The 25,181-nt window shown below is 40.8% G+C and overlaps 1 long non-coding RNA gene across 1 annotated transcript in view; it reads right to left on the reverse strand.

Annotated features, from left to right (window-relative positions):
• Nucleotides 1–25,181, reverse strand: part of LOC141571494 (uncharacterized) — a 338,814-nt gene that overhangs the window by 89,164 nt on the left and 224,469 nt on the right. Inside the window, exon 2 of the long non-coding RNA XR_012496234.1 lies at nucleotides 11,798–11,955. This is a non-coding gene — a long non-coding RNA (uncharacterized LOC141571494). The remainder of the gene's footprint in view (nucleotides 1–11,797; nucleotides 11,956–25,181) is intronic.

The following is a 25,181-nucleotide window of genomic DNA, read 5'->3' on the forward strand; positions in this document are numbered from 1 at the left end:
GCATTCTTTTCCCACGTTTTGATTTGAAAGCTTTCTAAAATTTTACACCTAGCCTACTTCCGCTTATGTTGCTATTGTGTCGGAGAATTACAGCCCTCTGACTGTGAAACACAGCGAACTGACACATCCTGTAGCACAGCCCCTCCCCCGTGTAGATTAGGTTTGAGGACTCCTTGTATTAAGGCCGTCACAGGCAGAGATGCACCTCTCACTCTTAACAACCACGGGAGAAACACCCGCTCATGCGCAGCTGCCTATCATGTCACATCACCATCTCTTCATCGGAAAGTTCACCTGCAGTTTACTCCTCCCTTGTGTCTCAGTTTCACTCTCTTTTCTTTCAGCCTGTTCTTGGGCAGCAGAAACCCAGTTGGCTTCCATCTCCTTCCTTTCTTTCCACACACCTGAGCAGAGCGACCACGGGTCCTTGGCTTTGGACGAGGTCAGAGTTCAAGTCCTGGTGCCAGCACATCCAGTCCTAGTGAAGTTCAACATGCACTTAGCATCCCCACTCAGTCACTACCCAGTGATAGGAAGTAGGGCTGGAAGTTACACGGTGCTGTGTGCAAAGCAGCCATGCAACCTGGATGTTAACTCCTGTGGTTCTCACAGCCACACGTGGGGCAGACATGTATGACTCAGGTCACAGATGGACTCAGTGGGACAAAGAGGCTTGGGGACTGGCCCACGACCACATGGCTGCTGGGTGGTGGCGTCCAGGTGCTTAACTGTTACACGGCCCCAAGACCATTGTTATAAAATGAGGCCAATAATATGAATCACTGAGCAGAATCAAAAGATCCAACATAAATCACCAAGAAAACTTATGACACTGACCAAAGTTTCAACAAGTCCCCATGGCTATCCTGTTCTCCAAACTGTGTTATTTTTGCTGATAGAAAGTTTTTAATTTGGAGAACTCAGAAGTCACCTATCCCAACGCAAAGAGAGCTGTTTCATCCTGATCACAAACCAAGTGGCAGCAATAAAAAGTTCACGAGTACTCTTTAATGATACATTGATAGCTGAAAATCAAAGGAACGTACTTGATTAAGTTCTATCAGTTCTAGGTAACACGATGCAGTCTGACTAATCTTTTATGTTTCTCGCTTAACTTCTGTCAACAATCCTCATTCTGGAAAGGAGAACGTGCAGAGCCATTAGGGTGGCGTCCAAGGCCCTTCAGGAAACCCTGCCTCCTCGAAGTCTTGTCTCTAGTTCCCCAGCAACGGTCAGGAAGACACAGGCGTGCCTTCTGAGAGGTTCAGCTATATCCACTCAGCTAATGCTGCAATGACACTTCGAGAAAGGAAGATGGTTGCATTGGATAGAATCTTACCTATGGGCAGTTCAGTAAATTCAGAGCTTATAGTGGAGGAACTGAGATGTCAGTCTAGACTGCCTGGTCCCAGAGTCTGCATGTTGGGCCCTGTCCCCCACGCCCTTTGACCCTCAGCTCCCTCCAGCGTGTGCATTTCCCTGAGACCATATCCTCCTGAGTCCTTCTTGTCACACTGCTGTCCCTCCTGCAGGAATGCCTTTCCCGCCTTGGGAACTCCTACTTAGCTCAATATTTCATTTATTTGCTTTCCCTTGAGACAACATTCTTAACTATTTACCTAGCAATCACCAGTTATTCTTGTCTTTTCTTTTAATTTGTGTTTATGTGGTGCTCTCTTCTGTTGCACCCATAGGTCACGGGGCACACGTATTTACATTCGTCCTGTGATTCTCTAGCAGCTAAAATGTGGGTGCTACAGAGAAGGCTGCAGTGAACGTTTGTAGAATGAATGAATGAATGATTGAATGAATGAATGAATGAATGAACGAATAACACATACATAAAGGACATACTTAGAGATTTACAATAAATACTTGACTAACAGGATTTGGTAACTGGACTTTCTAGTTGGAAAAGGACGAATTTCAGACTCCTCTTGGTTTCACGTTTTTCTCATTAGATTCTCATTTCTATCTTTTTTTCTCTCATGTCTTTACTTTTTTACTGGTTACTATTTTACTCTTATTATACCCAAATCACTATCTAATAGAGATACACTATTTTTTGACATAAATATTTGAAAATAATAGTAAACCTCCCTCCTCAAAAGATATGTTTTTACTCAGGTTTTAACATATTCTTGCAATAAAAATGGTAAAGTATTTCTAGATGAGAATTTTCTGGGTTTTCTAGTTTGTTTGTTTGTTTGTTTGTTTTTTCCTATGGAAAGAAAAGAGTGGAGAACACTTACACTATTGGATCTGGAAGGACTCTACCTCTGTTTTGTCAACCTGCCACCTCCCCAGCTTGCAGACGCTGCCTCTGATGCCCGATGGGCTGGACACACAATTGTCAGGGAGCAGAGACACAAGTGGGAAACATCCACTGATGCTTCCTGTGTTAATGTGCTATTTCCAATGAATGCTTTCCATGAATAAACTGGGACCAGATCAGATGGCCAGTCAACTTTAAAATGTACACCCAAATCTACACTTCTTACATGCCTTTTGAGAGTTAGAGTTTAAACCATTACATTTTATTCATGAAATAATGAACTTTTGATCATGAGGTGTAATACACACAAGCATATATACACACATAATACCCACATGCGTACATCGATGTGGGCGTTTTTCAGTTTCCCAACAGTTATTCTTTCTTAATCAGAGCTAGTGCTTAAAAATAATCATTAGCTGGATTTCTCTTATACTATAAAATGATGTTTACTTATGTAATATCGTCATCTCTCTGTCTGAGAGCTTCATAGGGAGAGGTAGCAACTTAGAAATCATGGTTTCTGAATAAATCCTTGTTGAATTCAAATACTTCAATTTATTTTACTATATAATTATGTTTACTTACTTAAGTTCACATAAAATAAAGCAGTACCTCCAAGAACCAGATATCAACACTGTTAATGTTTTGCTGTACTCCCTTCCCACCATTTTCTTCAGCAAACTCATTACTCATCATCAACAATTTTGATTCCTAACTTCTTACAATTTAACGCTTCATTATTATTCACACCTCTGTATCAGTAAAAACTTTCCGTGCTAGATTGTAATGTTCCAAAAGGATAGGTCATCGTTTACGGAATGATTCCAAATATCTCACTAGGAAAAGTGAGTCTGTGGGAAAACTGTGTGTCGTGTCCAATTAAGAGTGTGAGGAAACTGAGCTGAACAGGAGAATGGGTGGTCAGATTTTAATGGTGGTTTACTGTGGGGGTGGTGAGGTTCAGGGGGTGGTGAGCAGCATGCAGGCATGAATAGGGCTCACTGGGACGAGGAGCTGGGGCGCCTGGGGCATTGACTGGGACATCCAGGTAGCTCATGAGGCCACCAGAAATGGGACAGCAACAGGGGAGGAACGCCACACCTCTGGCTGGCACCTGAGTTTCTAGTGAGAAAGAGAGAGGCCAGTGAACAACCACAAAACAAGGAACACCAGCTTCAAAGAAGGTGGGTGTTGGAAGTAGGAAGGAAATGCGATGGCAGGACTGACTGGGAAGAATCAGGACTTTCACTTTCCTTCCAGGAGCTAAGATGCATGGGAAAATTAGCCCAGAGTTTAGAGAAACCTGCAGAGAAAGCCGTGGAAAACTGGGCATGGAGCAGGAGCTCAACGCACATTTCCTGTCTCTTCATCCCTCCGAGCCAGCTCCGGTCTTGTCGTCTCTTACTAGGTGCCTCTTCAATAAAGAAGTGTGGGTAGCAACATGCCTCCTTCATGCCGGCCCTTGTCTCATTAAGTTTTCACTGTTGCCTCTTAAATGTGAGACACCTCCCTAACTGAGAGTTATGGCTTCCCAACATTCCCACCGTCTTTCCTGCGAGGGTACACGTTTTTTTCCAGAGTTTTGACTCTCGTGTTGGCTGTGTCCTTTTGCACAACTGTGTCTCCTGATTTTCCCACAAGATGATAGGAGAGGAAACACATGGCGCAGGCTCCAATGGCTTCCATAAAAATACACTTGGTAATTGCAGCTGCACTTTATGAGGCTCAGATGAAAAAGACATAAAGTGTAGCTGTGAAAAATCATGTTAACAAACCTGAGAAAATTTGGCTGTGAATATCTACTCTGTGAAATACAGCGACTGATTATGACATAAATTACAACCAGAATCGGAGACATCTTTGGATACTGAAAAGGAAACACACACACACACACAAACACACACACACACACACACATTCACACACACACACACACACACACACAAGTTGGTGTGAAATATCCTGTGGATGAAGAATTCTTAGACCATTATTAATTCGATTCTATTTGCTTTTCACTGCCATCTTAAAACATGGACCTATTTGAACTAATATTTTCTACCTTGTTTTCAAGAATGAGACTTAACGCTAGGACTGGGTTCGTGTCCACCCCAAATCCATGTTCACCCAGAACCTCAGAATGTGATCTATTTGCAGATGTAATGAATTAAGATGAGGACCCACTGGATTCAGGTGGGCCTGAAGCCCAGTTACCGGTGTCCTTGTAAGAAGGCCACGCAGAAACACAGGCACACAGAGACGGGAGACGGCCATGTGGTGGCAGATGCAGAGAACGGAACAATGTGCCTGCAAACCAAGGGGGCTGAGGACTGCCGAGAACCTCCAGAAGCTGGCAGAGCCAAGGAAGGGTTTTCTCCTCGTCTTCAGTGGGAGGATGGCCTTCCTGATACCCTGACCTCAGACATCCAGCTTCTAGAAAGTGAGGGAACACATTTCTCTTGTTGTGAGGCATCCAGTTTGTGATGATTTGTTATGGCAGCCTTAGGTAGCTGCAGTACAAATAATAAAATGCTTATTCATTAAAAAAAGAGTATTTACTACTACAGGGTAAGTATGTTTGATTTTCATGTATGTCATTTTTAAATTCAAGAAGCCAAGCCTGACCATCCTTTTCATGTGGAAATACCTCAATTTATAGAAGTAAGAATCACTAGAAATTACACTTGACACTGGAGAAGACTCAGTTTTTCCATTTAAACCACCCTTCAAAGGAAAGCAGAGCTGATCTTCTAAAACATAAACTGACGTCCTCCCTTGTACAAATTACAGCCCTTTACCGACTCTCTATTAATTAAAAATGAGATCCGTATCCCTGGCTTCAAAAATTAGTCAGTGGCTCTGATTTGTTCACTCAGCCTCACCTCCCACCATGGTGCTCGATTGTGGGTGCACACGTGATACACACACACACACACTCACATGCCTGTAGGCTGCACGCCTTTGAACAACACACACTTCCAGAACAGGCTCTGTGCAGTTCCCTCCAGGCGCCCCCCCCTTACTCCCCCACTGCCTGGGCCTCGTCCTCCTTTCCCCAAGGCTCACTGCTGTGTCCTCAGAGCTCAGGACACAGTCGTCTCTGCAGGAAGGCTTCCCCCACCCGTATGCCTCACAGGACTGGGGGGTACACACCTCCTCCTCATGCTGAGAGGTTCTGTGTAGATGAACTCCCACCACAGGTGTGTCAGAATTCCTGCTCAGAACAAAGCTGTGGGATCATTCAGTGACAGAAAGCCAGTTTCATTACTTACTAGATTTATTTATTTACTAGATTTATTTTAAAAATTCTCAAATCACTTTATTTCTCTGCAAATAAGGTGTGTAATAACTCACTAATACTGGAATTACGTGTATTAATTCAGATAATTCATTAACTCCGATTCATTAAATGAATGTTTAGTTTACCAGATCTGACAATTAAGTTTGCAAACTCATCCTAGAAAAGGTGCTACATAGCTCACTGCTGAATATCACTATGGTCACCTTCGAAGTACTCCCCTTGGGAAGCTATGCACTGATGCCAGCACGTAGTCCACCCTTCAAAGCAATTTTGGAACTCTTTTTCTGGAATGGCCATCAGAGCTGTCGTCGTATTACCCTTGATGTCCTGAATGTCATCAAAATGTCTTCCTTTCAACATTTCCGTTACCTTCAGGTAAAGAAAGACGTCATTGGGGGTCAGATCAGGTGAGTAAGGAGGGTGTTCCAATACAGGTATTTGTTTACTGGCTAAAAACTCCCTCACAGACAGTGCCATGTGAACTGGTGCATTGTCGTGATGCAAGAGCCATGAATTGCTGGTGAAAAGTTCAGGTCATCTAACCTTGTCATTCAGCCTTTTCGGCACTTAAAAATAGTAAACTTGGTTAACTGTCCAGTTGGTACAAATTCATAATGAATAATCCCTCTGATATCAAAAAAGTTTAGCAACACCGTTTTGACTCTTGATTTAGACTGATGGAATTTTTTGGTTGTGGAGAATTGGCTGACTTCCATTGTGTACTTTGACGCTTTGTTTCAGGGTTGTATTGGTACATCCATGTTTCCTCACCAGTGATAACATGGCCCAAAACAGTCCTGCCTCTCTAAAAGGTCTTGGCAAACTTCCACTCTCCTTTGCTTTTGTTCATTGGTGAGCTCCTTTGGGAGTAGTTTTGCATACACCTTTCTCATGCCAAGATTTTCAGTTAAGATCTTCCTAACTGTTTCTCTATCAATGTTTACTTGGTCTGCTATGGTTCTCACAGTCAGGCGATGATTTTGATGCGTAACTCGATGAATGTTTGCAATGTTTTCATCAGTTCTGCTCATTACTGGCCATCCTGACCTCTCTTCATCAGTGACGCATTCTCTCCCCTCAGAAAAACATTTAATCCATTCGTACACTGCCGTTTTCTTCATGGCATTATCCCCATAAACTTGGACTAACATGTCCCTGATTTCACTTCCACTCTTGCCAAGTTTAACAAGAAATTTAATGTTTGTTCGTTGTTCTAATTCAAGTTCAGACATTCTCACGACAGCACACAAAATCACACAGCAACAATAATGAATGTGACTCAGCAAGACACTGCCACACGTCGACATGAACACAGCTGTGAGACACTGATATACAAGGTTATAAAACCTTCCCGAGCTGTTTGTACAGGGCTGCCAATGTAAGTGCACGGTGGCAGATTTGCGAACTTAATTGTCAGACCTTGTGTGTATTTACTTGTTGAATTCACACAACAAAACCAGGAGATAGGTCTTATCATGTTCATTTTATACATCAGAAAAATGCAACACACAGAGGTTTAGTAATCCCTTTAGGGTCATTATATAGTGACGGAACAACATTCAAGCTGGGTAGTCTGCTTTAGGCCCTATGCTCTCATCATACACAATCCTCTCAATGTCTGCAAAATATTGCTTTTTTAAAAAAATGCATAAACATGTGCTTAAATGGCTTCTTACGCAAATAATGCCTTGCACAGGATGCTGAATTTTAATATAGAAATGCAAAATTCTATGTTAATCTAAATGAGGGAACACTTTAAGTCAGTTATAGGACACACACACACACACACACACACACACACACACACACACCAATAGAAGAGGTAGCACCTGCCATTAGACTTTAAAAATAGGGATGATCGACAGAAATAGAAGCATAGAAGTAAGAGTAAAATAAAGCCAAATTCAAAGAGCACTGCATGTGTTTGGCAATCATCATGCAGCTTTTGTTGCAGAGGTGCTCAGGAAACCAGGCGAGTATCCCAGCTCTCACATTCAGAACGCATGAACTTGAGCAAGTGTTGGTAGGAGCCTACAGTAGAATGAGAGTTTGATGAATGTCAGCCCTGTTACAAGTATCACTGAAAGAACCTGGAATTCCTTCTGTTCATGTCAGAAAGACATTGAATGGAAGTGTAGCTGATTTGGGCATGCTTTACGAGACTCGCCTTGGGAACCTAGGAGAATGGGTGGGAATAGAACAGAAGAAGAAGGGAAGTTAGCAGAGAGGGCATTCCAACTTTGAAATGTTGAGGGTAAGGTGGTGATAGACAAAGGAGACATTCAGAGCAAGTGGGAACAAGCCCTGAGAACAGATAAGGTGGGGTGAACAGAAGAGAGGAATATGTAATAACACAGGGCTTCAAGCCCATGTGACTGATGAGGAAAGCCATGCTTCTGTTTGACAAAAGGGCCAAATGACCTTGGTTGACAATACCATAGGGGTTCAGATGGGCACCTGAGGCTGCTTGTAGTTCAAGCGAGGGAATGGACTTGGGGAGCTTTGGGGTGGGCTTGGATACAAATGAGAGAATAGAAAGAGAAAATAGAACATTGAGGAACAATGAAGATACAGAAAGAAGTCAGAAATTCATATAGGGATGCATATTGGTTACAGTGGTTGGAATGAAACAAAGGACCACAAAAGCGGAACTGAGTCTTAAAAGTAGAGAAGTATATTGATCTAACTAGACTCAAATGATCACACAATTACAAAGCACATCCCCAATAATTTCTGACATAAAGATGTACTTAAAACAATTAAAGATTAGTTGATTCCTCCCTTCAATAATTCTATCCACTTAATACTGCATTGCTTTGCTGTATTCTATTCAAGCAAACAATCAAACAAACACCTTTTCTAGATCATTTTCATGAGATATATTGCTCTTGCCCTTGCACACTGTGGTAAGTGCTTGTGGGTAATACGTGGAGATGTGTCTCACCATGGGAAGGTACACATTTTCAAGATCTACTCTTAGTTCTTATAGTATTTATACTTCTATTTTCGATTTAAGAAATTATCCACTTTTTATTGTGATCTTATTCCTCAATGGTCTCTTTCAATTTGACTTTTTTCATTAAAAGAACTCCACAAATTTCACTTTGTGTGTAGCTCTGTGACCAAAGGACATGGAGCATGTGCACTGCTCTTTATAGTCGTGCTGTTTTTGTGCCTATAGTCTTCTGTCTGCAAGTATTTAGGCAGGATAGAGGTAGAAATCTCTGCTGTGGTATTCATTCACTCGACAATTATTTGTTACACACATACTAAATGCTAAGGAATAAAAAAAGCAATCCCTAAGCTTATCTCACTTGTTGTCTCATAGTTGAAATCTGCTTTACACCGCACCCCACTCACCTTGAGCTGCATTCACACCAAATACTAACTCCACGCACTTTGCACATGCTGTTCCACACTTCCAGGCACTCTCTGCTAGCAGAGGCTCTGTCTTCTGTGGATCCAGTATCTAAGTAACATCTGCTGGGACATCTTTTTAATTTTTTAAGGTAACCCCTTTGTGCTTCAACAGCACTGTCTTCAACAGAAGGTGAGAGGCCATGGGAATGTGGCAGGTTTGATGGATGTTCAGGGCCTGGTGTGTTGGAGAATTGTTTGATTGTGGGTCCTGGTGAAGAGGATTGTGGTTTGAGACTAAACTGCTTTATTAAATACGACCATCAGGTATTTTAGGTAGATTGAGCTCTTTGGGGATATTTTAAATTTCAATCTATGTGATTCTACATAATAATCCTCATTTTCTCAATGTGATTTCCACAACAGTCATAGAATGAGAGAAGACAAGGTAGCATTGCTGCTACAAGCTGATAACAGAAATAATCAAACAACTATCCTCGGTGAGGATCACTTAACAGCTGCTCACTTCCAAGGGATGGTGTTTTTTGTTGTCAGTGTTTTGTGTTCAATCACAAAATCAAACAATGTATGAAATTGCATTAAACACATTTGAAAGAGCAGCCACTTCTCATGAAGTATTCAAGTGTGGTAGACACTCTATGGGGTTTGCAGACAATTCCAAAAGGCCATTTGGCTTGAAAAGAATCCTTCCTGTGTGTCTTTGGTGCTAAGCTAGCAGGTCCAACACTTAGGAGAAATCTGTACTGTTCACTGATAGCTCATTAATGTTTTGTGATGTTCAACATTATGTTATTACATTTAAGTATGGTTACAAATAGAATCCCAACTGGAAACACAGTAGAGAATATTGTTTCACTTTTCAGTCCCCAAATTCCAAATATTAATAATCAGAAAAAGCTTTTAAGGGCCAATTTTGAATAAATTTCATCCATGAACTTTTTTCCTATTCTGCTTAGATGTCTACCTTGAAGCTTTCAAAAGATGTTTACAACTATGTGGAGAAAAGCTGTGGCAACACATGTGCTAGGAACAGACAAAACCTCTCATCCCTGGAAGAGGGGCAGCAAGATATCCTGGACTGAAGCCATGGCAAGTGTTCTGTAGCTGGAGAAAGAGGATTCCTGAGCAAGCCCAGGCCCTGAGCCGGTCCCCAGCGCTGACCTAAGACTGGAGCGGAGACATAAGAATAAAGAACAGCCCCTGCCACCTACACTGAGCAGGGACAGCTGACAATGGCTGCTGGCAGGTCAAGACCATGAAGAGAAGGACCTGCATGCAGATGCAAAGGGAAGACTTGGAGCCTAAGGTGGAGACGACATCCAGGGAGAAAACCCTGGCAAGACAAGCATGAGGTAATCCTAGAGGCAGCCTGTAGGACCCTGAGAGTAGCCATGGCAATAAGGAAAAGGAAAAGCTACTCAAGTCCTGACCAGACTGTCTCCAACTCTACAGTCAAGTTCCACACAGAGAGGAGGTGAGCCAATTTCTAGGCACAAAAACAATTTGCCTCAATCTATACCATACCACACAAGACATCTGTCTGCAGGAATGACTATGACAAAAAAGCAAGGGAAGACAACACACAGTCAAAGAACAAAGCAGTCCTGTGGTCAAGGCAGACATCACTAATCGATCACGGAGCCACGTAGTGCCAAAATAAGTGTTCTGGTAGGTTTTAGGTGTCTGCTGTGGGTTAGACCATATCAAGGCACAGTTTGAAACACGTTTGTCATTTCTAATGGAAATAATGTTTGGACTATCTTTCTAATATTATTTATAATTTGTAAGCAATTATTCAAAGAGAAGTCTCATGTTATGAATCGTACCTATATTTCATCTGAGCTAACACACCATCTTTCACTGATTTCAGTTTTAGGATGAAGACACATGGGTCATACCCTTCTCATCCAACGTGGTTGTAGTTGAAAGATGACTATCATGGCAACAGCTCAATGACTAGAACGTCACCTTGCTGATCAGTCAGGGGTCCCAGAGTTCACATACGTGAGGCTAACACTGAACAAGGTATTCGTTCTCCACTCACAGATGTAGAAAAACACGAAAACACATGGAGTCCCAACATCCTTATCTGAAAGCCTCATGTAGCATCAAAAAGAAACAAATTCGGGGGGGGAGGGGCAGAATCCAACAGTAATGGCTTCAGAGCAGTGAAAATAAATGTCATAAAGTCCATTTTCCATAGCAAAAACATTTACTCAGGGAATAGTCTCTCCGATCTTACTCATAACCTGTTTATTTATAGTAGATGATTTTAATTGGTTTCCAATCTGTAGAAAATGAGAAGCAGTAAAGATGGGAGTGAGTTGAAAGAACTGTGGTATTGACTACACATTGACAGTAACTTCTGCATTATCATGAACCAAGAGAGAAAATAACTTAACAACAACAACAATATTCACTGTAGGCTGGTAGAATTATATTGCTACATCATTTTCTTGTTTGCCACCTATTGAAAATAACAAAAAATGTTGGAAAAAAATAAAAAAAATACTCTCTTCAATGAGAAGGAAAACCAGCCTTTCTCCAAACATGCCACCTACAGACCATAAAGGGCCATATCAAGGGGGTGAGTAAAGCTATAACGTGACACACACAGAATTCTCTCAGTAGCTAACGCAGCTCTGAGGCGCTTTGTCCACCCACTCTCATGCAGGACAGTGACTCCTGAAGTTTTCGTTCTTTTAGCTGATTTTTTTTTTTGTATGTACTTCTATGTTACTAAATGTTATGCTTCTTTTGCTGTTACTTTTCAGTTTTTGATATCATCATGAGTATTCCAAATTAAAAGATGAAAATTAACCCTCACTCACCCTGTCGCTCACCTTCGTCAGGCTCCAGCACCCTTCCGCCTTTCCCATCCTCCGGATGGACTAAGGGCCGGGCGCTTCGCACCGTTCGTACTGGCAGGACCAGGGAGGTGAAATGCTCTTCACAGCGGAGCAACGAGGCGTCCTCTCTTTGCTTTTCATCTGCTGCATAGCTTTAAAAAAAAAAAAAAAATTCCCTGGTAATAACTGTCTGGCTTCTTTGTTTGCTTAATTTTCTATGCACTTATTACAAATTCAAAGTCTCTCCCAACAGTCTAAATCTACTCTCAGTAATCATATGAGGTATTATATTAACTTTATCTTTTTAAAAGAAATCATCCAAATTCCTTCAGAGTGTTTAAACTAACTCTGCTTCATTGCCTGTGAGCCATTTTAGTTTTCCTAATCTCTGCAGATACGATGAAAACTCATCTGGTTCTTTAAAGGTGACCCCCTCCCCACCCCTTGTTTTTCTTTCTCAAGGTATGTAATTTTCTTTTTGTGTTCAGGAACAACACATTTCTCAAGCGAATAACTTGGTTAAGTCTATTCTCATTTACTTTATTGTGCATACAATGGGCCCTTGATCTAGAAACACTTTGCATTCTAGTAAACTGTCTTTTATTGTTTCTTTCATTATTGTCTTTGATTTACTTCCATGACTTCCTCTCCTCTGTTTCCTTTCTGCTCTCTTTCTAGAACTTTGCCATTTGGATATTAAACCGCCTGGTTTTGTCCTCTCTTGTTCCTTTCTCTCTGTGTTTCATCTCCTTCTCATTCAAGAACAGTTCTTTAATTTTATTGTTTAACCTTTTTATTGAGTTTTTAGATTTCTTTTTATTATGATTTCAATTTCCTAGGGACTCTTGTCCTTTGTACAGGTGGCTAAATCAATCATTACACATCCATTTCCCCTTAGCTTCCAACATTCTGTGCTTGCTGACTACTTTCTAAAACTTTCTGTCTTTGTGCATTTGTGCCTTTAAAGTAATGCCTTTATTCTCATTTTAATGGAGTTTTAGAAGTAGTAGGGTTAAGTATGCATTTTTGATTTATTATTTTTACCTGCAATTCTTTCAAGTAAAATTTATTTTTTTAAAAATTACTTATTTCCTTGAACAGTAAGAAATAACATATTTAACACAGAGCAATAGCCAAAACTTTAGCTTGGGAAAATAGTCCCAATATCAATAGAAAAAATATCTAAATGGGTTATAATCTGGACACATTAGCCTCAAAAGCACTTGAAATAAGGAAAATAGCTTGTGAGTAAAATATCTCCTACCCACAAATGCAACAGATCAAAACATCTGCTGGAATATTTGAGATCCAATAAAGCAAAGGTTTGTCCATTTTCATTATTCACGACAGACTTGCATTAAAAGAAACTTCTTGCATAAAAATAGTAATTGAACTGAAGAGACTGCTGGTTATCTGCACCAATAATATATCTCTAAACATAACCAGGCACAAATATATGAATACATGTTTGAAAATTAGTATTAAAGTTTGCCGTCTTAAGAAACTTCTGGGTTTTTTTGTTTTTATAGAATATTTGACCATATAACCCACCCATATGAATGGAACACTCATTATGGTAGAGTCCTATGTATTAATAAAATAAATGATTATGTTCTAAAACCCTATTATTTGGTTTTATTCCATTTAAAACTCACACAAGTGATGACTTATGTGAAATCTTTGCCCTGCAGTATTCTGTGGGATTTTAGGAGGATTTCCTGCAGGGTGAGACCAATTTGCAGATTTTAAAATTCTTCTTCAGAACCAGTATCCTCTAAATGCCATCTGTCTCTGTTTTCTATCAGGTCCCACTCTAAGGAAGAAAATGAAAAAATGCAAGAGAAAGTTACTGACAAATACTTCTATCTAATGTCTAGAAGCTTTGTTAAAACATATATATCTCTTATGTCAGTTTGCTTCTTGGGGAAGTTTGTTTTCACATTTGTAATAAAAGTGGTTATCTAATTATATGCATCAATGTTAAGAACAAAGTATACTTATTAATCCTTGGCATGCTATCAGAGCCCATGAAACCTAATTTTAGATTTGAATTTCTTTTATGAGTATTTCTAACTCTCTGTAGGAATTGATATGTCATAACTTTTATGTTTCCTTAGGAATCTCCCAAAATTCAAAGAGAATATTCACTATAAAAAAAAATTGAAATGAAACAGATTCTATCTTGCAGTTATTACTAGCGTTCATTGGTCCCTTTATAAATGTAAGATAAATTGTGAAATTTTATTGTTTCTATTTGTCCTATAGTTTAAATATGTTGCTGTTTTATCTTCTTAATGAGTATGTCATTATTATTCATCAATTATTCTCAACTATGCTAAAAATACAAAAATATTGGGTGAATCACCGAAACTAATCTTGACAAATTTAAAAACAGGTTTTTCAATTGTGGAGCAAATAAGATTGACTTCTTTTCATCTTCCCGTCTCACTACATCCAAATTATTAGCTGCCAAATATTTTTTAATATTGCATTTTGAGAAAGCACTTGCAAGAGGAGTAGAAGTATTAGCAATGTATTGAAATCTGGATTTATTATTTACAAGATGGATTTGCTCCATGTTTGTTGGTGAGAGGTAAGTTTCATTCAAAGGACATCTTCCGTGTGTGTATATGCCATATATACAGAGGGTGCCAAAAAAATGTACACACATTTTAAGAAAGGAAAAAACTGTATTAATTGTAATACTCAGTATATACTGATAACAAAAGACGAATACAAGTCACGTTTGACTTCTGCAATTACAAGAGGTGCTCAAAGTGGTTCCCATCAGTGTCCAGACACTTCTGATTACGGTGAACTACTGCTTGAGCGACGTTGACCAAAGTATCCACCTGTATACGTTTTTTTGGCACCCCTGTATATAGATGTTATTATTTTGTCTTTCTAGGATAGTTGAGAATAATTGATGCATAATAGTGACATAATGATTAAGAAGATAAAACAGTAACATATTTAAGCTATAGGAAAAATAGAAACAATAAGATTTCACAATTTATCTTACATTTATAAAGGGACCAAATAATTGCAAGATAGAATCTGCTCCATTTCAATTTTTTGATAATGAATATTCTCTTTATATATATAATATATATAATACATATTATATATATATAATATATATATATATATATATATATATATATATATTATATATTTTTTTTCAAAAAACATTTGGGTTTTCTGTATTTAAATTCTTATTAAAGTTTCTAATAAGGTTAATTTCTACTATCCCATGTTCTTCTTCTACAAATTACTTATAAAACACTTAAATTGTTCTTTTTAAAGCCTGAATAAAAAGGTCCCATTGGACAGAGGACCCTTTTCACTAGTATATTGAGCAATGCACACCTGCTGGATGAAGGGTCTGAGATACAAAGAAGATGATGCCATTTTTAAAGATACATGTTTATCAGCGACCACAGAGGAGCAACGCGAGGTACGGGAGGTGACCGTGAGCGACGAGGCCGCCATGAGTGTGTTTGATGTATATGGTGCACATTTCTTCACCCTGGAACTGGTCATTTTGTCCTGACCTCAGCTATTCATGTGCTTTGGAATAGGAAGTGACTCAATCTCCCTAAACCTATTTCTTCAACTATAAAGGGAGGATTTATACTAGAATCTGTGATTACCTGTGGCTGAATTTTTTTCTAAGTTATAAAGCGTTTTATTTGGGCATCAAATACATACAAAGAGGAAAAAAAAACCTTTCCCATTTACCATGGTACACTCTTTATTATTTACCTCAATGATTTATATTTACATTACCTACCTGGCCACTTACAGAATTTCAATTTTTTTTCAGTCTCCCCTATTGCTAATATTTTGTGACTCAGTGTATAATTTGTCTCCTATCTTTAAAGAGTTCCTGAGAGTTTCTAACTTGGTTTGAATTAGAACCTCTTGGCTCTTGGAAAATAAGTAATTAAAAGAGCAAGTGAATAATTAGAAGAAATAAATGATTGTTAGAAACGGAAGTATAGAATTATTATTCATTTATTATTATTTCCTCATCAGTATATAAATAGAAAACATAAGCCCCCTTTATATAGTTTAAATGAATGCAGGATGACTGAATCAAAATGGCTTAGTGGGATCAAGTCAGATGGTTGATGTTACTGTGTTTCCCCGAAAATAAGATCTAGCTGGACAATCAGCTCTAATGTGTTTTTTGGAGCAAAAATTAATATAAGACCCAGTCTTATTTTACTATAAGACCGGGTCTAACATAATGTAATAAACATAATATAATATAATACCTGGTATAGTATAATATAATACAATACGTAAGACCGGGTCTTATACTAATTTTTGCTCCAAAAGACACATTAGAGCTGCTTGTCTGACTATGTCTTATTTTCAGGGAAGCACAGTAGCTGGTGGTTCTTAGGCAAAGGCACACGTTGTGTTCTTACTTGGTGGGGCTGACGGTTACTATTGGCCACTACCTGGGTTCTTCCCGCTTAATATCCCAACCTGACAGACTGAAGCAGAGTCAGCACTCCAGCCTTAAGTGCCTTCCCGCCCTCTGATCTCCCACCACGTTCCAAATATGGGCCGGCCCATCACTTCAGGCCCCAGGGAAGGATGACAACATGCCAGAGGGATGGCAGTTGGAAGTTGGCTGTTGTGCCCTGAACTGGTAAGGGAGAGGGGATGGAGCGAGGTCATGACAGCAATTTCTGCATCATTTTAAACAAGGCTATCATCTCCATCCCGTTTTAGCTCACTTTCTCTGATTTCAGGTCTTAACAGCTCCTAATGTCATCATTTGGTATTATTTGTATAATAGGTACAATTTATCAAATTATCAATTTACCTAGTGATTATTTATAAGAATCATGAACTCATTTCCTAAGGTAGAATATAATTTCCTTGTCATAATTTTCCCCAAGCATAACGCATTGATTATGAAAAGAATAAAAGGCCCTATTTTTGAATAAAAGTGACATTTTTTACCACATTTTGAATCATTAATAAAATGTTATTTATACAGAATAGGTATGTTTTCAAGACAAGCTATACATTTTGGGGGTGGAGAGGCAGACATCTTACATTAATTCCAAGCTCTCCCATGTTCCTTCGATATGAACACTTGATGTTTTTTATGTACACATGACACCAATCACAATCAAAGCAATGAGCCACTCAGCACCATTGTCCTCATTGCAGCCTAGAAGCCCGCAGAACAACCGCATGAGATCTCTTTGAAGTCAGCTTGAACACCCCATGAGAGCTGGGGAGCAAAGCTTGAGCAATACATGACCTCTGGTCCTACATGTATTTCCACACGAGTGAGCACTTCAAAATATAGAATGACTCAGGGAAGACAGGCTTGTGCCTTAGCGAACCCACTCTGGTGGTCAGCTAACGCCACTATGGAACTAGTGAGTGTGTGTGTGTGTGTGTGTGTGTGTGTGTGTGTGTGCAGATATTCAGAAAGGTCAGATTTCTAAATGATTGCTAGTCAACCTTTGCCTAACGAGGGTTAGACCTAATTCCTGAAACAGTTTCCAGGGATCTCTCTAAAGAAAGATGCACAGGAGACTCTCTCCCATGTGCACAAAAGGTCCTGCAGCAAGGGCCACACTTGATTCTGCCTGGAAATATCAAAACTTCAAAGGCATAAAAAGTAATCTATTTAAAGATTAATTGAAAGGTAAATGCAAGTTTAGTGGGGGGCAGGGAAGGCAAAATCCCTAGAACAATGATGTCATTTTTTGAATGAAAACCCAGCCTATTCCATTTCATTTCTCTTTCAGATTGACAAGGAGATTCTGCTCTAGGAATAATCACAGCCAACATTTGCCGAGCCGAGTCCCCACCCCCACTAAGAGAAAGCACACGGATGGCTCAGTAACGTGTGAAAATGGACAGGCGTACAGTGCACAGCTGGCTTCTCATCGTATGAAGATTGCTTTCACACTCCCCGATTTGACAGTCAGTGCGACGCATATATTTCATGGGATTGAAAAATTTCTTTTCTACCAGCATTGAATTACGAAAAAAGTGTACAGTGGATAGCCATACCATCTAAATTCTGCGATCAATATTTGGCTATATTTGTTTTATCACATGCCTAAATTCTCTCCCTTCCCTAAACATTTAATAATCCATTTTATTTATTATTTATTTATTTATTTATTTATTTATTCACTCATTCATTTATTTATTTTGCTTCATTTTAAAGTAAGTCTGGGTGAGAACATGTGCTAGTTCAGGTGGCCAACGATTTTATTTGCACTTAAGGCACTGAAAACAAAATGAACAAATTGCCATGGCAGCTGTGATGAGAGGCAGGCGTGTGTGTTTCCACATTTTTATGTTTCGTTCTGACGAGGACTCTATTTTCCTATGGAGAACGGAAAACAATGAAAGCATTTTCCTATCATATTAATTAATCATATGAATCCCTCCAACTCTACAAATTTTAGCTTAGGAGGTAGAGCTAACCAGTTCATGGCGTATTAGCAATTGGGTGGGATCCCAGTTCGATGTCTGTCCCTTGGTCTGTCATTTCTGATTTCCACATGTTCCAGTTCCCACGTAGCGCCATGTGGTAGTAATAGAGGCATGTGAATAATTCTAGTAATGAGATATGGTAATAACTGGCAGGTGTTGAGTAGTGATACTAGCTAATATTTTATTGAGTTTATACTTCATATTGGTATTAGGCCAAATGTGTCACCTAAATTATCTCATTTAATTTACAAACAACGGTATTGCCATGATACCACTGGAATTTAAAGAGGCTCAGCAAACTGGCTCGAATGTGCAATGAGTAAATGTTCAGCAGAGCTTGGACGCACGCATGTGTTTAATGCCACAGTGCAAGCTCTGAACCAGCACCCAGCACGCTACCGCTGTATGATAAGCGTTCCTGTCCTCTTTCCTTGCATAGCAGACTTTTGAAAATATCTGTATGGTTCGTAACACTAAGTTATTATACAGATCGTACAATATATTTGCTATATACAAATATAAAATATAGAGCGTAAAAAGAAATAATTTTTTTTATATCTTGGTCTATTTCCTTAGGTTTTTGTTTTCACTTAAAAATAACATTCTCTGACACCATCTTTTTTTTGAAACTGCATGATAATAAAAATAGTCAAAATAATAATATTTTTGAACATAGTGTGATGGTTAATTTTATGTTTCAACTTGACTAGGCTAACGGAAACCAGATACCTGGTAAAACATGAGTTCCTGGAGGGTGTGTGAGGGTGTCTCCAGAAAAGATTCGCTTTTGAGTCAGTAGACTGAGTACAAGGGAAACCCTCACGTAGCCAGGTGCACACTGTCCAATCCGTGAAGGGCCTGAATAGAACAAAAAGGTGGAGGAGGAGGTGGCTCTCTATGCTTCAACTGGGACCTCCCTCTTCTCCTGCCCTCGGATACTGGTGCTTCTGGCCCTTGGGGCTCAGAGCAACACTTACAGCATTGCCCCGTCCCCAGCTCTTGGGACTCACACCATATGCTTCCTGGTTTTCAAACCTTTGGATTTGGACTGAATTACCCCACGGGCTTTCCTTGGTTCCAGCTTGTAGACAGCAGGTTGTGGGACTCCTCAGCCTCCACAGGCATGTGGGCCATTTCTCAGAATAAAATCAATCTATCTATCATCTATCTATCTATCTATCTATCTATCTATCTATCTATCTATCTATCTTTCATCTATCTATATATCATCTATTATATATCATATCCATCTCTATCCTCTCTACCTATCATCTATCATCCATCGATCTATCTACCTATGTTATTGGTTCTGTGTCTTTGGAGAACCTTGATTAATACACACATGATTTAGCAGAGGCTAATCTAAAGGAGTACACATTTAATCCTCACGGCAACCCTGTGAATTAAGTGATGGTGTTTTTCCATCTTACAGTTGAGGACACCAAGGGAGAGAAACGTTAGGTAACTTATCCAGGATGACTTCACTAGGAACTGTGGAGTCCGGATTTGAACAAACCAGAGCTCACTCTGTTAAGCACAATATGATACAGAATAAAAGAACCTATAATGCATACATTGTGTATTTCTGTAATTTAGTTAATTGATCTTTATTTGGGGACAAGTAGGTCATTTCCACGTTTCAGCGTTATAAACATCTTTACACACATCTCTGTTTTCTAGCCTGATTAGGTTCTTCAGTAATTTATAAGAAATGGCACTAGCTGAGTAAGTGAATATTCTTTCAGGATATATATATACTGACCTTCAAAGAAGTGGGTAGTTTACGTTCCCACAAGCAAATTTGAAGAGTATCAATTTTCTGCTAAGCTTAACATTGGTCACTGTAATTTACTTTTATGCTTGTGAAATTTGCAAGTGAGAAATGATCCTTAACTTATATTCTAATTTACATTTTCCTGAGAACTAATGCACTTTTTTTCCCCCATAATTTGATGACCATCTTAAATCTTGTGTTATTTAGCACTCCACGACAATTGCACATTTTCTCTCTTGGTATTCCCATTACTCATTGATTTGTGGAAGCTGATTATATTAAGCTTATCAACCCTCTGCCAAGTGTGTGTGTATGTGTGGGGGGGCAGGGTGTATAGTCTTTTTCTTTTAATCTTCCAATAAGGAATTGTGAGAAGTGTATTATCTAACATCCAAGGATCATGAGCTCTGTATCAGGTTCCAGCTTTGACACTGGCTGTGAAACTTTGGGAAAGTCCCAGCAGCATCTCCACTCCTCTGTTTCCTCATCGGTGAAAGGAAACACATGATCTCTGTCCTCCTGACAGCTCCAGTCACCTGGGAAGCTCTAGCACGCAGAGATGCCAGGCCTCATGCAGGAGGAGTGGTGCCCATTTGGAACTGGGTGTTCCTGCTCACGAAGTCCTCCCGTTTCCCTCACTGAGTCCTCCCGTTTCCTTCACTGAATCCTCCCGTGTCCCTCACTGACTACTGGTTGCTTAAGGGCAGGCTGCATGTCTTAACCCCTTCTATCCCCTCCCACTCCCTGCTTTAAACTCCTAACAAATAGATCTGAGCCCATTTACCTGAATAATGCTCAGGTAACTTCTTCTACTAACAAAATAAATACATACATAATAGTTGCTCAAAAGAAAGCAATTTAACACATTGCTTTAACAAATGCATTGATTTTCTCCCTCCCATTTTCTTTTTTATTATCAAATTTTGATTTCTGCAATCTGCATCTTTTTTACCCTGGGTATTCTAATTAGATAGTAGAATTTAAAACTAGGGTCTCCAGTATATTAAGAAAGTTGCAGCGGCATTTATGTGGGACAGCTGGTCGATTTCTGATTTGAGAGGATTTTTAAAATTTTTTATTCTGTCATCTGAACTTTGCTTTGGTAATGCTGCAAATTAGCCGCTATTCATTCTTTAATGAACAAGGGTTCATGTAAATTTCAACTGTGAATAGGCAATCAGGGTTTCTTCGGGCATAACGGCTTATTTACCAGGCTTCCATTTCAATTCTGAACTCTTTGCTTCTCTAAACACCATCCCATATAATTTTGCAGCCATCTAATTACATATGTATATATTTACCGTATAGATACTGCCTTTGTGCCTGTATCTGCTCCAAATTGCTTTATTAAAATAATGGCAAAAGCTCACTCTACCTGAAATGGAGACATAATACTGAGCTCATGTGTAAGATCCATTCTGCAAAGCCTGGATGGAAAAGTGGGAGACTGGGAGCAAACTCTCCGAGTGGTTTCTGAAGGAAGTGTGGTGCCGTGAGTACAGTGAAAAATGGTGGAGCTGAGGCACGTGCAACTTTAGGCATTTTATGATTTTCCCCTCATTGGTTTAAAATCTTTACTTCAAGAACAGTCTTCAGCTGTAGGAAAGATGGTGTATCTTTGCTTTTATTTTTTTCGTTTCCACATATGTTTGTGGGCCACCAAATTTTGAGGTTTCTGAAGACCCACGTCCACTGGCCTGAATTGGATTTCAGAGGCTGGATGACAGACAAGTGACCTAAAACAATTTAGGATTAAGAAAGCGTGTAATGATTTTCTCACTTCTACCCCGCCCGTTCTTTATTCCACCTTATTTCCTTTTGATTGTACCCAGTGGGACGGAAACATGTGTGCCCAAGTCTGTACGTGTTCTCCCAATGATTGTACCTGGTAATACAGTGGGAACAACCCATTGGCTAGTCACCTGCCATTACAGTTTCCCAGTGGGATTGCAGCTACCTCACCTGTCTGGATGCTACTTGTCTCCTTTTAGAATAAATGACGGGTTAGGGAAAGTTTATTTATCTTTTAGGAACATTAAAGATCTAACATTAAATTATCACTCTTCAGTCTCACCTGAACTAATTTATTTACAGACACAATCAACCCGTTTACACATCTTAGTGTATTTGTGCGTATTATATATACTTTGATGGATTCAATTTGGAAACCATTCATCAGTCTCAAAGCTTACATTTGCATCCTATTCAGTATTGTGCCTGTCAATATTCACCTATAAAATCACACAGAGGCCATGAGAGCTGCGCTGGGGCCTACAGCTCCTCCCATGAAGCCTCCTAGCTGCATGGGGGACACTCAGTGCTCCAGAATATAACGCATGGTGAGAGCTCTTTCGCAAAATGCACGGTCCTGGAATTCTCCCAAGGCAAAGGCCACTGGCTTTGCACCCTCTGACCTCATCATGTAGTTTCTGGGGTGACAGACACAGAGCATCCAAAGACTTCTATTTCTAACAGGTTCCAAAGCATGCTAGCAACTTAAGCCCATTTGTATGAATCTATGTATTTGCTGTAAAATATTTTTTTAAATGACAAACTGGTTTAATCTTTGCGGATGCCATCCCCCTCTCCTCTTCCTCCACTAAATGCTCCCTTTGGAGTTGCAGAGTCATTAGAGATTTCCACAGCCATCTTAGGAGAAGAGGGTCTCCTCTGTCTCCTTGGCTGATGGTGCCCTCACAGTTGTAGTGTCCCTTCTCACAGGGCAGTGCCAATGCTGAGCACAGGAACGTCCACCTGGGCTCATTTCATATATTCCTAGTAGGTGGAGAGGCCTTGACTGTTCTGCTGGGCTCTCAAGGCACAGGTACTCAGCTAACTCAGCGACCGCTGTGTCTGCACACAACACTACGAGCGCCTCTGTGCGGTACAGACAGGCAAAGAGGCCCAGCTGCCTCCATCTACCTTCCCGGCCTGTGGTGCTGACAGTTGGGTCCTGGGCTTCTGCTATAGTGGAAAGTGTGAAGTGTAATCAACAGAAACCTCATTTACATTGGATTTGGGAAGGCCTGTAGAGGGACCTCTCACTCCCAGCACACATCGCCAGTCACCCCAAGAGATGTACTTTCTCTCTCCAACAGGAACATGATTTTCTACTCCACTAGTCACTCCAGCAGGAATGAGGATCTTCTCCTCCCCGGCAACCACTCAGCCAATGAAAAGTTCAAACTTCCAGTTAACTCCAATGGACTCTTTGTTTACAACAGCCCCTCTGAATTCCCCCTTTCCTCTATAAAAGACTGTTCCTCTCCTTTGTTCTCCGGACTCAGACATGGTTCTCCATTAGATCACATATCCCAAAAAACAGCAATTCTTTGTTGTTTCCGAATAAACCCATTTTGCTGGAGAAAATGCTGCCTATTTGTTTAAAGTCAACAAAAGGTAATGTGTGACACCCCCCCCTCTGGAGCAGGTTATGTAACCCCCATCCTACGATAGTTTATATTCCTGAAATGCAAGTCCCAACACAGTGTTTTCTTACTCACAAGGCAAGCTCTTCCTAACAGTCCCCTGAAATACCACTAAATTTTGTGGCACATTTGTTACTCAAAGACAGAAGAGAGATCCAAATCTGCTCCTGCCAACCATAAGCTGTCCCTCCCTACTTTTCACCCTCACCCATGCCACACTGCCCCTTGCCACACTAGAAGGCTTGCTTCCTCCCTCCGCTCTTCCCTGGGCAAAGAATGCCCGTTTTCTTTCTGGAAGGATCGAAATCCTACTTCTCCCATGAGTGCTGTCTCAGCCTCCTGACTCCCCTCCTTCCTGCTTGGTGTCAGGCCTATGGGAATTAGCTGGGTGTTGCTCAGATGCCCCCTGGACTGAGAGCAGGCTTGTGGTGAATCCAGCAATTTCTGGTGCATTCCTTAATAATCACTGATGTACATTAGTACTAGTTTTCCACGACCCATTGGAGATGCAGCTAGAAGCTTTTTCAGGCACCTCCTCTGCCATCTCTAGCCCTGGCATCTACACAGCATCTACCAGCCAGTGCCCACCAGTGCAGTGAAGCTGCCTCCACTGCAGGGTCTGCCCTGCAATCTGGTCTTGGTTACTCAGCCTCTCTGATGTAATGTCTTACCCCTCAGGGTGCCTGCTGGCCTGGCAGCCCAGACAGGGAGGGAGAGGAAGGGAGGAGGCTGTGACCTGAGACCAACCTCCCAGAGAGGCCAGCCAGGGGGGCCTGAGGCCTTTGAGGCTCCAGGGGTGGGGGCCTCCAGCTTGCTTGGATTAGTCAATTAGGTAAATATTACTCCTGGGCCCTTCTGGAAGAAATAACAAACAACCATTCTGCAAATGGAAAAGTTGATCAAGTCCCAGTGACTGCCAATCCAGGTGGCATCCCCACCCTGGACTAAATCAGGGTAGGTCATTAATATGCTAAAAGCACCTCAGCCAATTGGCTCTGATGGTGACAGCTCAGAAGCCTTCATGAATAATCCATGCAGCACCTGGAGGCATGAAATTTTCATGGGCAGTGTGGTTGTGGCGCTGTGGGTGTGGGGAGCAAGAGTGCCAGACGGGCCTGGTCTTGGAGGGGCAGGAGGAGGAAGCCCCCACAAGCTGGGCCTGGGTGCATCAGAGTGGGGCCACACCCCCGCCCCCAGGAGATAATAAGGCAGGAGGATTTCGGCCTCTGCATTAAAATAAGAAGCAAACAATGGGATTCCTTTCTAAGGGCATCTCTGGACGGCGCTTCTCCATAAGCGGGAGTGGAGCCCTTCCAGGTCCAGCTCCCCAGCCCCTCTAATCGACGGCTGTTCTGCCCTCAGAGTCCTTATCCTGCGGGTGAACCTGACTCTGAACCAGCTCCTCTTAGATAACGGAAAACCCAACGGATGGGGAAGGGGCTTGGGCAGAGACACCAGAACCTGCTTGCAGGCCAGGCTTCTTCCTTTGCTCTTTCCTTAACTTCTCTGAACCTCCATTTTCTTCTTTACAAAACAGGTAGCAATACCTCCCCAGGACACTGTGGGAACTCAATGGGATGTGCTCAAAACACTCAATGGGCACAGTTTTCAGATGTTAGGTCTCCTTTATCTCCCCAATCTGTGACTCAGAAATCAGCCTTGCCTGCCAAGTAAGCTCACCTCTCTCCTTCAA

This window comes from Rhinolophus sinicus, linkage group LG05 (genome assembly GCF_036562045.2).
Source record: "Rhinolophus sinicus isolate RSC01 linkage group LG05, ASM3656204v1, whole genome shotgun sequence".
NCBI classification, from domain to species: Eukaryota; Metazoa; Chordata; class Mammalia; order Chiroptera; family Rhinolophidae; genus Rhinolophus; species Rhinolophus sinicus.